This window comes from Euleptes europaea, chromosome 3 (assembly GCF_029931775.1).
Source record: "Euleptes europaea isolate rEulEur1 chromosome 3, rEulEur1.hap1, whole genome shotgun sequence".
Taxonomy (NCBI): domain Eukaryota; kingdom Metazoa; phylum Chordata; class Lepidosauria; order Squamata; family Sphaerodactylidae; genus Euleptes; species Euleptes europaea.
The window spans coordinates 78,967,646-78,980,254 of record NC_079314.1 but is presented as its reverse complement, the minus strand read 5'-3'; positions in this window follow the sequence as shown (position 1 = coordinate 78,980,254).

Sequence of the window (12,609 nt, the reverse complement as noted above, 5' to 3'; positions counted from 1 at the left end):
TGCCTTACCCTGTACATGCATGGTCTCAATGATGGATTAGAGGGTGTAGAATTAGAACGGAGAAAGGACTGGAAGCTCCTCCATCCATCAAATTTGACAGGCCTTCAGCTAGTCTTCAGATAGTCAGAAATTTAGATTAATGGAAGTCTTCCTTTCTTTTTCATTTGTTCAAACCCTATATCATTTATAATATCATTAAAAAAGGCGAATGGACTTGATTCAAAAATTCACAATAAATAGGAGAAATGGGAACATTAGATCCCCTTTTGGAAGATATTGGAACACAAAGTCTATTAATGTCAGTAGGATAACTAACTTAACAACAGGTAGAAACAAATAACATTTAAAATAGGTGTTATTAAAGGTAAGTGTGCAAGCACTGGGTCATTACTGACCCATGGGATGATGTCACATCTCAACGTTTATTAGGCAGACTATGTTTATGGGGTGGTTTGGCATTGCCTTCCCCAGTCATGTTATTAGAAAATATTAAATATTATTAATATAATGATATTATTAACAATTAATACATATTATATTATTACAAATATTATTAAAGAATACCAATCAATTCGATATTAACCAAGTAAATAGTCAAAGTCCAATTGCAGACAGAGAAAATATCTAGGAGGGATCTTTACATGCTTCTGATAGTTGTAAACTTAATCACTGCACCTCAACAATGAAAACAAATTAAGCCAGGGACAAATGAAAGTATTTGCTTTTTTATGCATGCGTATGAATCACTTCAGACACACGGTGGCTGTGGTGCCGTTTGATGCACAAAGCGCTTCATCAGAATGTCCGAGTAGCAGGGAGGAACAGCATGTGTGTTCGAGGAGACAGGGCTACCACAGGGAACCATCTGTACATGCAAGCCTCTGGCCCATGGCCAATGGACTCAGACACAGTCAACAAAGTCCAGCGATTCCTTGTAAATGAAGAATTTCTGGCATACGTATTGAGCTTCCTTGATCTGAGGGACTTGGCATCACTGCTCATGGCAATTTGTGGAGATGTCACCTCCCTACAGAAATTAATTGCAGGACGTGTCTGTGGATTCAATGACTAGGGATATTGCTAAGGAATGTCAGGTTTCATCATATGTTTTCTTCTTGCTAAGTTAATGCAAAGTTGCTGGTCAGAGGCTGGAAGTTTGACGTTTAAATGTTGTTTTCTTCCAGAGTTTTCCATTCCCCTATCTGCCAGACAGAAAACAAAGTTAGATCCCCTCTGTCTCTGTGAAGTCTTTGGAAGTTTAACAACCCTCAGAACCTTTTCCAGCATTTTAAACTCTCTTATGTGATGTCAAACATATATTTCTTTGACAGATGAATTATACATCCTGTCAAGTTACTACATTAAAAGGCAAACTGGCTTTAAAAACAATTGATTTTTAACTCCTCCAGCATTGAAAAGAAAAGAAAAAAGTTGAATGGTCTTAGTGCAAAAGATGTTAAGCCTCTTAGCTAGCTGAAAAGTAGAAACTATGTACAAGTACAAATAAATCAGAATGCATTTACTTAAACTTATAAAAATAACATGGTAAAGGAGGACTTAAGGAATGGTGTGATACAAGCTCATCCCTCTGCTGAGGTTGACTTCATATTTATATTTATGTTTTATTCACTTATATCAGTCCTCTATTGTTTCCAATGGTGTTATGTACCGTTAAGAAACATCCTAATATCATCTGGGAAAATAGATACACCAGTGTCACATGACTAAAGTATACAAATAGTAAACTAGCCTATTAACATACAGGGAGGTAGTTAGCTCTGAATTGAAGCAGCAGAAGACATTTTGCACAACATGCACAGTGCAATTCATGAATTATTTATGTGTACAATCTAGGGTTGCCAGGTCCCCCCTGGTGGGGGATGGGGGGGTAGGGTTGCCAGACCCAGGTTGGGGAAATCCTGGAGATTTGGAGATGGAGCCTGGGGAGGACAGATACTTCAGTGGGATGCGATGCTACAGAGTCCACCCTCCAAAGCATCCATTTTCTTCAGGGGAGCTGATCTGTGTAGTCTGGAGATGGGAATTTTAATGGTAATTTGTATGCATTAATGTGGTTATTTAATTGACTTGTATGTGGCTGTGTTTATATTGGGTGTAAGCCATCCTGAGCCCGATCTTGGTCAGGGAGGGGCAGGATATAAAGTTAGTAAATAAATAAGCTGTATTTCCAGAGTATCCCCAGGTACCACCTAGAGGCTGGCATCCCTCGCACAATGAAATGGGGCTGATCAATTGTGTAATATGAATAATCGGGACATGCTTTTGTGATAGCAGACCCCAACACTGGAAATCCATTATTCCTGGCCTCTACTATTACCTGACTACCTTTTAAAGATGATGTCATATATTGTATTTTAGTATGCATTGCATTGCTTGAGACTAGGTAATTTTAGCTGTTTGCATATATAAGCTACTCAAAATCACTTTGGGCCTAGAAGATAAAGTAGTGAATGACACTAACAACACATTCCGGGGGGGGAGGGACCATGGCAGCCATGACGGTGCAGCTGAGAAGCTTCCTCAGAGGCTTCGCTGCTGCCGCAGAGAGGGAAAAAACCTTTTTTCTGAAATAAAAAAAGGGGGAAAAGGTTCCCCCCCAATAAGGAGGCATTCCCAGGGTGAAAGGAGTTTGGAAGCTGCCTAATGGCAGCTCTGTCTGCTGGAACACCCCAGGAATGCCTCCCAAGACATTAGCACAGGGACTTGAGCCAGGAAAACGCCAGTGGGAGGTCCCACCGGCACCTGAGCCCCGCACTGCCACTGTGGTCCAGGGGGGTTGGTGTAAGTGCTCCAACACTGGCATCCATGCCAATTTGCATGGATACCGATGTAGGGGTCACACCAGCTCCTAAGAGCATCCCCCCCTTCAGGAATGCACTGAGAATGCTAAATGCACTTCTTTCAGTTTTACTATAGTGGTCTCTTTCAGTTTAGCACAGTTGTAAGCCTGGCATTCTTGATGCTTCTTCTGTATAGGGTTGCCAGGTCCCACCTTGCAACCGGCGGGAGATTTAGGGAGGCAGGGTTGGGGGCGGCACTAGCATCATCTATGCAATGACGTAACTTACAGTGTAACTGGAAGTGCCGGGGTAAGGCTCCCTTCTGTTCCTATCTTAAGTTTCCCCGGCTGCTTTCCCCCACAGTTATTCACAAGTAGTGCTACTCATGAGTAGCAAGTAGTGCTACTCACAAGAAACCATGGAGAAAAGCCAAACAGCTGAGTGGCGGTAGGGTGGGGGGAGAAAAACCGGTTGGTTGGAAACTTACAGTGTACCTGGAACTGCCGGCGTGAGGCTTTCCCTGCCTCCTCCTGTTCCTATTTTAAGTTTCCAACCAGCTGGTTTCGCTCCCCCCCACGACTCAGCTGTTTGTCAGGGGTGCGGGCTTTCATTTTTGCTTCGCCTCTGCGGGTTCCCTGGCCCCCAGCACGTGAGCTTTCTTTGCCTCGCTCTGCCCAGTGTCCCAGGTTTCCTAGGCAGCTTTCCTCCCTGCGGTTTCTCGCGAGTAGCGCTACCTGCGAGATAGAGGAGGAGAATAAAGCGGTAAGATGAAAACAGGCCATAGCTTTTAAAAAGAAATATAGTGTAACATGCATATGTTAATAGCATGGTGGATTTAGAGGTGGTAGTTCTAATTCTTTGTATTAAGATGCCCGGACAGATTATTAGAAGGCATAATGAAGGTTTTAGGTACTCCTGAAGAAATGTAACTCCCTTATGGAGAGAGTTTCCCACTGCAGCAGTCTGCAATTCTGTGAATTATACCATACCTCCACTACCAGAGAACCACTCTTCAATCTTATGAATTCTTGCAATCCCCCATTTCAGTCTATATTGGCATGATCACATGATCTCTGGAATGGTGGTAGTCTTCATTGTCAGCTCTGGTCCTTCTGAGAAGGCTGTGATGAAAGAAAATCAGTAAAGCAAGAGCCAAGTTCCACTAATTAATACTTCTCCCCACCAGGGAGAAGAAATACCCCTGGGAAGGCAAACAACAACAACGACAACAACAACCCACTACAACAAGCCTTCACAACTAACAGAAAAGTCATAGCCACCACCCACAGCCAGTGACCCATGCTCACACATGGGTAGGATGATTGCACATTCTGCCTTCTCCATCCAAGCACTCTGTGTACAGCAGGTGGGTAGTAAGGCTGCACTCACATGTAAACATAGGCATCAATTCATACAGAATATTCTGTTCTCTGGGTTGGAGACGCACTGACTCATTATTTCAAATGTGATTCAGTTCATCATTTCAAGCAAATCCAGGTATTTGCTGGCCAAAGCCATTATTTAATGAAAGGACTTAACTGGATTACGATATGATGGAAGTGACATTGGGTTTTTTTTAATTAGAAGAGATTGTATTATAAATAGAAAAGTATTGTTTCTTTAAGATTTTATTTTTATAAATATATAGAAAAACAGAAGAGATCAGAAAAGAAAATTAAAGACCATATCATGACAGCAATTGCAATTGCATCAGTTGCATCAGAAGAAAAATAAAGACGACAACAAACAAAATTGTTATGAGAAATATTGACATTGTGATGGGTGGGAGCCCACATGGCAAGAAGGGGTCCATTTAAGTTACAGAGCCATAAGACTAGTTGTGCCCTTTCTATTGTTTCTGACCTTCCTTCAGCATCTGCGGATGCTTATGACCACTGGCAAGTGATGATATGATTCAAGAGAAGGTCATTAACGTAACACATAACAATATCAATGGGAAGACAATAAGAACAATTGGAAAATTGAAAAACAAACAATATACGATTTAGGTAAGTGACAAGTGGGTTCCTAAAGAAAAATGAACACTGCATGGGGGTGGCTAGTGAATTTTGAAGTTGATGAGGCTTCAGTGAGTACGCAGTTATGTTAGGCTTGTGCTTCTGATCTCCACACAAAGTACATATTTAGGGTTGCCAACCTCCGGGTGGTGGCTGGAGATCTCCCACTGTTACAACTAATCTCCAGGCGACAGAGGTCAGTTGACATGAATGGCTGCTTTGGAAGGTGGACTCTGTGGAATTATACCCCTTCCCTCCCCAAATGCTACCCCCTAAGAACATAAGAACATAAGAAAGGCCCTGCTGGATCAGACCAAGGCCCATCAAGTCCAGCAGTCTGCTCACACAGTGGCCAACCAGGTGCCTCTAGGAAGCCACAAACAAGATGAGTGCAGCAGCACCATCCTGCCTGTGTTCCACCACACCCAAAATAATAGGCATGCTCCTCTGATACTAGAGAGAATAGGTATGCAGCATGACTAGTATCCATTCTAACTAATAGCCATGAATACCCCTCTCCTCCATGAATATGACCACTCCCCTCTTAAAGCCCTCCAAGCTGGCCACCATCACCACATCCTGGGGCAGGGAGTTCCACAATTTAACTATGCGTTGTGTGAAAAAATACTTCCTTTTATCTGTTTTGAATCTCTCGCCCCCCAGCTTTAGCAGATGACCCCGTGTTCTAGTATTATGGGAGAGGGAGAAAAACTTCTCCCTGTCCACTCTCTCCAAACCATGCATAATTTTATAGACCTCTACCATGTCTCCCCTTAGCCGCCTTCTTTCCAAGCTAAACAGCCCTAAGCGTCCTATTCGCTCCCCATAGGACAGTTGCTCTAGTCCCCTAATCATTTTGGTTGCTCTTTTCTGCACCCCTCAGGCTCCACCCTCAAAATCTGTCGCCTGGGGGAAATATATATATATATATATATATATATATATATATATATATATAATTTCTCCCCCCCCTCTCTCTCTCTGTGTGTGACATATTTACCTCCTCTCATGAATGATCAGAATCATGTCTGAGGAATGTCAAGCTCAAGATAAAGGCCTAGACATTTTGAGAGCTACAGCTCACAAGAAAAAAGATCAGATTGTGAGTATTTGTAATATGTTTGTTAATGTTTTAAAATGGTTTTCTGCTTATTTGCTTTGTTGAATGACTAGTTCAGAACACAAGAGATGTCTTATTAGGACAACACATTGATTTATAACTATCCATTTTCCAAAACACGACCTGCATGTTAGGAAACACCTGGAAAGACTAAGGTCAGAGAAGAAAGAAAGAAGAAAATAATGATCAATAATAGCAAAAGGAAAGGTCAGGAAAAAGAATGAGGAAGCTACTATCAGGTGTGAGTCCTTATAACATCAAAAATTAAACTAACCACAGTCTCAGTAGAAAAATGAACATGAAAGCTGGTTAAAGAAATCACAAGAGAAATATCAAGAAGCTGAAAGGGCAAGAATACTCCTTTGGGGTTTTAGATATAGACAGTGCATGCAAGTTTGTTTCGGATAAGAATATCAAAATGTATGAAGCAACCATTATGTGGTTGGTTTTTATATTTCACTGCAGCAACATTCAGACTAATTAGATTAATGTGATACAAAGGCTTAAACTGGCTGAACTGTCATTGCTTCTCCCCAGTGAACCCTCAGGACATGAGTTAAGTGAGTGGGGCCTCCAACAGAGAACTCTTAACATCCAAATGAAATGACAAGTATCAGGATTCTGTGGGAAAGTTGTAATAGTTGAACTGGCATAAAAATGATATACACCATTAATGTACAGCCCTACAGTAACTTCCAAGTGCTGAGGACAATTAACTTTCAAAAATGGAAAATGTCTTTTGAGAATGTAACTGTTTTTATCATAATAAGCACTTGCTCAGCCATAGAAAATTCTTTTTTAATTCCTTTTTAAGATATCCAATGTTGAACTGGAAAAAAGCACACATTGCCTAAAAAGTCTTCTGTTTATTATTCATGTAAACTTTGTATCATGCCCAAGACATTTCTGAAGTACAGAACTGAATCACCAACAAACTGACTATTCTTATATTGTGGATTGATGTGAGGTCCTCTTCCTCTTCTTCCTCCTCTTCCTCTTCTTCTTCCTCTTCCTCCTCCTCCTCCTCTTCTTCTTCCAAAACCCCACAGGGTTGCTATAAGTCAACTGTGACTTGACTGCATACTACTACTACTACTACTAATAATAATAATGGATATTTACCAATATCTCCAATTACCTAATAAAAATGCTTTTTATAGCATATTCCCTAGAAATCTACTAAATGAAAACTTTTTTTCTGTTAAAGATCATAGTAACGGTAAAACAATACATTAGTTAAATAAATAGGAAAGTGTAGCAGAAGTAGTAGAAAAATGAAAACACTGAAGTAACACCCTAATCAACTGGCAAGGGAAAATGCAATTATTTGGATACATGGCATCCCATACAATACATAGAAGCCAAAGCCACTCTGAATCTCAACCACTGACTTCAGTGGCAAACTTCCAGAACTATATATTGCAGCAAAAATGGAATACCATAAAACATTGTTAGCTTGCAACATTATTCATGGGCCAATGATATTTTAAAACAGCATAATGAAAAAGACTGCCCAAGGTGTTTCTGCATGTTCACAGCTGGCTACAACAAAGGCTCGCCAATCAATTACATAAGATTTATTGGAATTCAGGAAAGCCTAGATTCATCAACAAGAATGCTAGAATAAAAGAACACAAAAGTCACAATCTGCCCTTTTCCAGATTCAGAGGGATTTCTCTTTCCAATGATTAAAGGTAAGTATGTTACAGTGTAATTCTAAATAGTTACACACTTCTAAACTCATTGACTGCAAAGGTGAGAGTCTGTTTAGGGCTGCACCAATAATTCTGTAAAATCATAAGTCCAGCCATGCTGGATCAGACCAATGATCCATCTAGTCCGGCTTCCTTTTTCATATAGGTGCCAAGTAGATTTCCCCAGAAAGGGTACAGGAAGGGTACAGAGACCAAAGGCATCCTCCTGTTGCCACCTCCTCCCACAATAGTATTTAGAGGACTATTGACTGATGTTCCATTAGGTCATTGTGGCGAATAGTCTTTAATAGACATCCTCCACCAATGTGTCTAATCTCCTTTCTAAGTAGAATAATGGCAATGACTATAAACCGTGGTAGTGAATTCAACAAGTTAATTACTGTCTGAGTGAAGAATTTGTGCTCCAAAATTACTGTCCAACAGCAGCATGAGATGTCCATGAGTCCCAGAAGGCCTCCCTTGGGCTTTGTGGGAGGACTCACTGGGGCCAGGCCTGCCAGCAACCACTGGACGATTTGCTACCATGCTACTTGCATGATCATAGGCCCGGCTTCTTGCTACTGTTCGACAGCAGCCACTCTGTGCTAACCTCTGTGCTATAGTGATTAGAGTTTCAGAGTAGGATCTGGGAGACCCAGGTTTGGATCCCCACGCTGCTGTGGAAGCTCACTGGGTGACTTTCTCACAGTGTTGTGAGGATAAAATGGAGGAGAGGAGAACAAAGTAAGTTGCTTTGGGTCCCCATTGGGGAGAAAAGTGAAGTAAAAATAAATAAATAAGAAATGGATGCCCTTAAGTAAGGTTACTAGCTCTGAGTTGGGAAATACCTGGAGATTTTGGGGGTGGAACATGAAGAAGGCCAGGTTTGGGGAGGAGAGGGTCTTTAATGGGGTTTAATTCCATAGACTCCACCTTCCAAAGTGTCAATTTTCTCCAGGTAAACTTATCTCTTTTGCCTGGAGATCAGTTGTAATCCCAGGAGATCTCCAGCCACCACCTGGAGGCTGGCAACTCTACCCCAGTGGCCAGTGCTAGGCAATCACAACAGTATTGACAGGATGCAAGCCTTGGTATCTGTCAGTAAGACTGGGGGAGGGTGCAGGAACCTTTCCAGGATTGTTTTGGCCTTTGTGAAATAACTCAATGCCGCCAGGCCCAGCAGCATCCACTGGGCCACTTGCCTTTCATGTAGCCATTTTTATTACATGTAGTTGAAGACGAGGCCTTAGAGGTGTACAATACCTTGGTGCAAAAATCTGCCTCCACCCTTCAGCAGAGTTTAACTATGCTCCAGAATTACAGTAACCCCAAAAGAAATACCATATTTAAATGCTGTTGTGACAGACAGGAGGCTGTCCTGTCCCTGAAGGGAGAAACAGCCACCCAGAGGAGTCTCTAGGAGTGCTGTTCCAACATCCAATCACCTTTCGGGGGGGGGGATAGGATGTTGGAGGGAAGCACAAGAGGCGTTAGCTCAGATCTGCCTCAGGTAGAGAGCAGTGACTGCTCAGGTCTGGCTCAGGAAGAAGAGCAGACAGAGTGAAGGGTAGCTCTGCCTGGTAGAGTGGCAGAGCCATTTAATTCTACCTTTGGGACCGAATAGAGTACCCGTTTATAAGACCTGTCTCTGGTAATGAGAAGACCTGGTCGTATTTAGGCTGACTCTTGGGAAATCCAGGCTGGTGTGGGTGGAATGAGTGTATATGAGAGTATCCAACCTAATGGCTAATCAGTAATAGCTTGTTTGTGTCCAAAAGTGTTAAAGAAAATCCAAACTATTCTCTAAAGCCACAACTGATCTAATTTTAAGTGCCTCAGCCAGGTTTCTCCTTCATCAGCCTGGAGACCTGTGCTGCTGTTCTATTCCTGGAAACTATCTTGTAAACAAATAAATCTTTGTTGTTTCTGTTCAAATCCTGCTTCAGTGATCTCCTTAAATTACTTGTGCACTACAATATTTACCTCACAGCAGCAAACCTGAAGCCTGTACACTCTCTGCCATTAGAACACCTGGTAACCGAGGGAAAGGTTTATGGTTTAAAACAACCCTAGACCCAAGAGAATTTTAGGAGGCTGTGTGTGTACACAGCCTCAGCAGGAAAAAATAGGCTTGTCACAGCTATCAATTCTGGAGTCACTGGGGTTGCTAACTCTGGGTCGGGAAATTTTTGGAGATTTGGGGGTGAATCCTGAGGAGGACAGGATTTGGGGAGAGGACAGATCTTAGAGGGATATAATATCTCTAGGGTTGCCAGCAGAAGGCTGGTAACTAGCAGGAGAGTCACCAGTTGGGTGGTGGCCAGTGATGTAGTGACATCACCAGTGATGCAACGACAGCACTTCCAGGCATGCTGAAAGTGATGCTGTCATGTCACCAGCTACACTGATTGGACCCCTATTGACCCCATTTTTTTCCTGCCACCCAGCTGAGTGGTGGTGAGAATGGCTGGGGGAAGGGGAGGTTTCCTGCTGAAGTTGTACACCTGGAACCCCTAAATGCCACAAAATCTACCCTCCAAAGAAGCCATTTTCTCCAGGGGAGATGATCTCTGTAGCTGTAGTACCAGGAGTAGGGGTGTGAAAAACAAATAACAAAAAGGGGTATTTTTTTCAAATTTAGGTATATTGGACCTGAAAAATATTGATATTCCCAATATTCCCAAACTGCAATACCAATATATTATTTAGATTCGGGTTTGGGGGGGGGGATCTGAACTTTTTGGAACCATTCTTCCCTATGGGGGAAGTTTCGGGGGGGGGGTGTTTTTGAAGGTACAGGCACCAAAATTGAAGGTGATCTGCCTACCATTTAAATAACTCCAAAAAATTCATGTAGATTGGACCAAGGGGTCCAGTTCTATGGACCCCTGAACAGGGTGCCCCTAGCTGTCCTCCATTATTTCTTATGGAGAAAAAAACAAACAAAACAAAAAAGGAAAATAAAATCTCTCCAAGTTGCTTCCAGGCAAAAGTGATGCCTGCAAACAGCAACTGCTGGTCAAACCATGCCTCCCATGGAAGAACCAACACAATAAGCTCAACAGAACCATTGCAGAACCCAGTAATCACAGTAGAACCATAAGCCAATGTGCCAAGCCAAACAGAACAAAAATTAAACCAGAGAATCTCTGCAGTGGGAAATCCCACAGAACCAATGGCAATGTGCAGAAACCCAGCAGAACCCAGAGCCACTGTGGCAGTGCAAGCACAACAGAACCAATGCCAAACTAGATAATCTCTACAGTAGAGACAGAAGATTGGGGGGGGGGCATTTTTGCAAACCCAGCAGAACAAATTTCAATATGCACAAGCCTAGCAGAACCCAGCGCCACTCTGGCAGTGCAAGCTCAATGAAAGTAATGTTAAACCAGAGAATCTCTGAAGTGGAAACTCAAGGTGCAGGGGCACTTTTGCAAGTCCAGCAGAATGAAAGGCAATTTGCAGAAGGCCCAATGGAACCCAGGGGCACTCTGGCAGTACAAGCTTAACAGGACTAAAATCAAACCAGAGGATCACAGGAGAACACATCCAAGCAAGAGGGTGTTGCAAAGGGGGTGTTGCAAGACCAACAGAGCAAATGACAATGTACAGAATGCCCAGCAGAACCCAGTGCAACTGTGGCAGAGTCAACTGAATGGATGCAAATCCGTAGAACAAATCCAAGCACTGAGCAGTAAGCAACACTGTAAAAACTGAGAGGGGAACACAAAGCAACTCTTGCAAAGGAAAAAAAAAACTTTTTGAAACTGACAAAGAAAACTGAAACTGACAAAGCAGTCAGGCAAGCCCATAGAACTCCCCCAAGATTTAAAAATGAAGGGAAGAAAAAGGGGGAGGGAGGGCGGGGAAGCCTGCAAATGCTGGCTCCTGATCTTCCCGGTAAATCCCAAATAATTCCAGGATTATTCAGCTTGGGTGTATCCAAATGCACACCACTATCCAGGAGATCCCCAGGCCTCACCTGGAGTTTGACAACCCTAGAATTCACCCATTATTATGAGTATAAACAGATTGACTCCTGTGAAATAGAACTGAAGAAGGCAAAGAACTGTGAATTTCCAGATCATAAGGGTAGATTAGGGACAAAGTTGTGTTCAGTGAGATGGAAAGCACACAAATCTTTGTTTGAGCTTGACTATGACCCCAGCTTATTTCCATGATGCACTTTCACTGAGGAGGCAATCTCATGTTGTGAGAAAATGGTAGACCTCCCTAATGATAAGCGAAGCTCCTATAAAATTCAAGATGGATACTGGAGCTGAAGCAAATGGTTACCCAGCTCACCTTTTGAAAAACATGCATGGACTCAGATAGATAGCCAATCCAACATCAGAGTGGTTGAATATGGAGGCTCCAGAATAAGCTATGAAAGAGAACTCACCTTAACAGCATAAGGAAAATCTCAATTTCTTTATTACCAGAGTTCATCAACACCAATAAAATTCAACACCAGTTAGGGTTCCTCCATGGTTTTATTTTGGTTGTTGTTTTGTGAAGAACCATGGACTTGTAGTTTCCTAGGGTTCCCTTTCTTTAGCTCATTTTTAAAAACATAAGAACATAAGAAGGCCCTGCTGGATCAGACCAATGGCCCATCAAGTCCAGCAGTCTGTTCACACAATGGCCAACCAGGTGCCTCTAGGAAGCCACTAACAAGACGAGCGCAGCAGCACCATCCTGCCTGTGTTCCAGGCCTGCTCCTCTGTTACTAGAGAGAATAGGTATGCAGCATGACTAGTATCCATTGTAACTAACAGCCATGAATACCCCTCTCCTCCATGAATATGTCCACTCCCCTCTTAAAGCCCTCCAAGCTGGCAGAAGGGAGTTCCACAATTTAACTATGCGTTGTGTGAAAAAATACTTCCTTTTATCTGTTTTGAATCTCTCACCCCCCCAGTTTTAGCAGATGACCCCGTGTTCTAGTATTATGGGAGAGGGAGAAAAACTTCTCC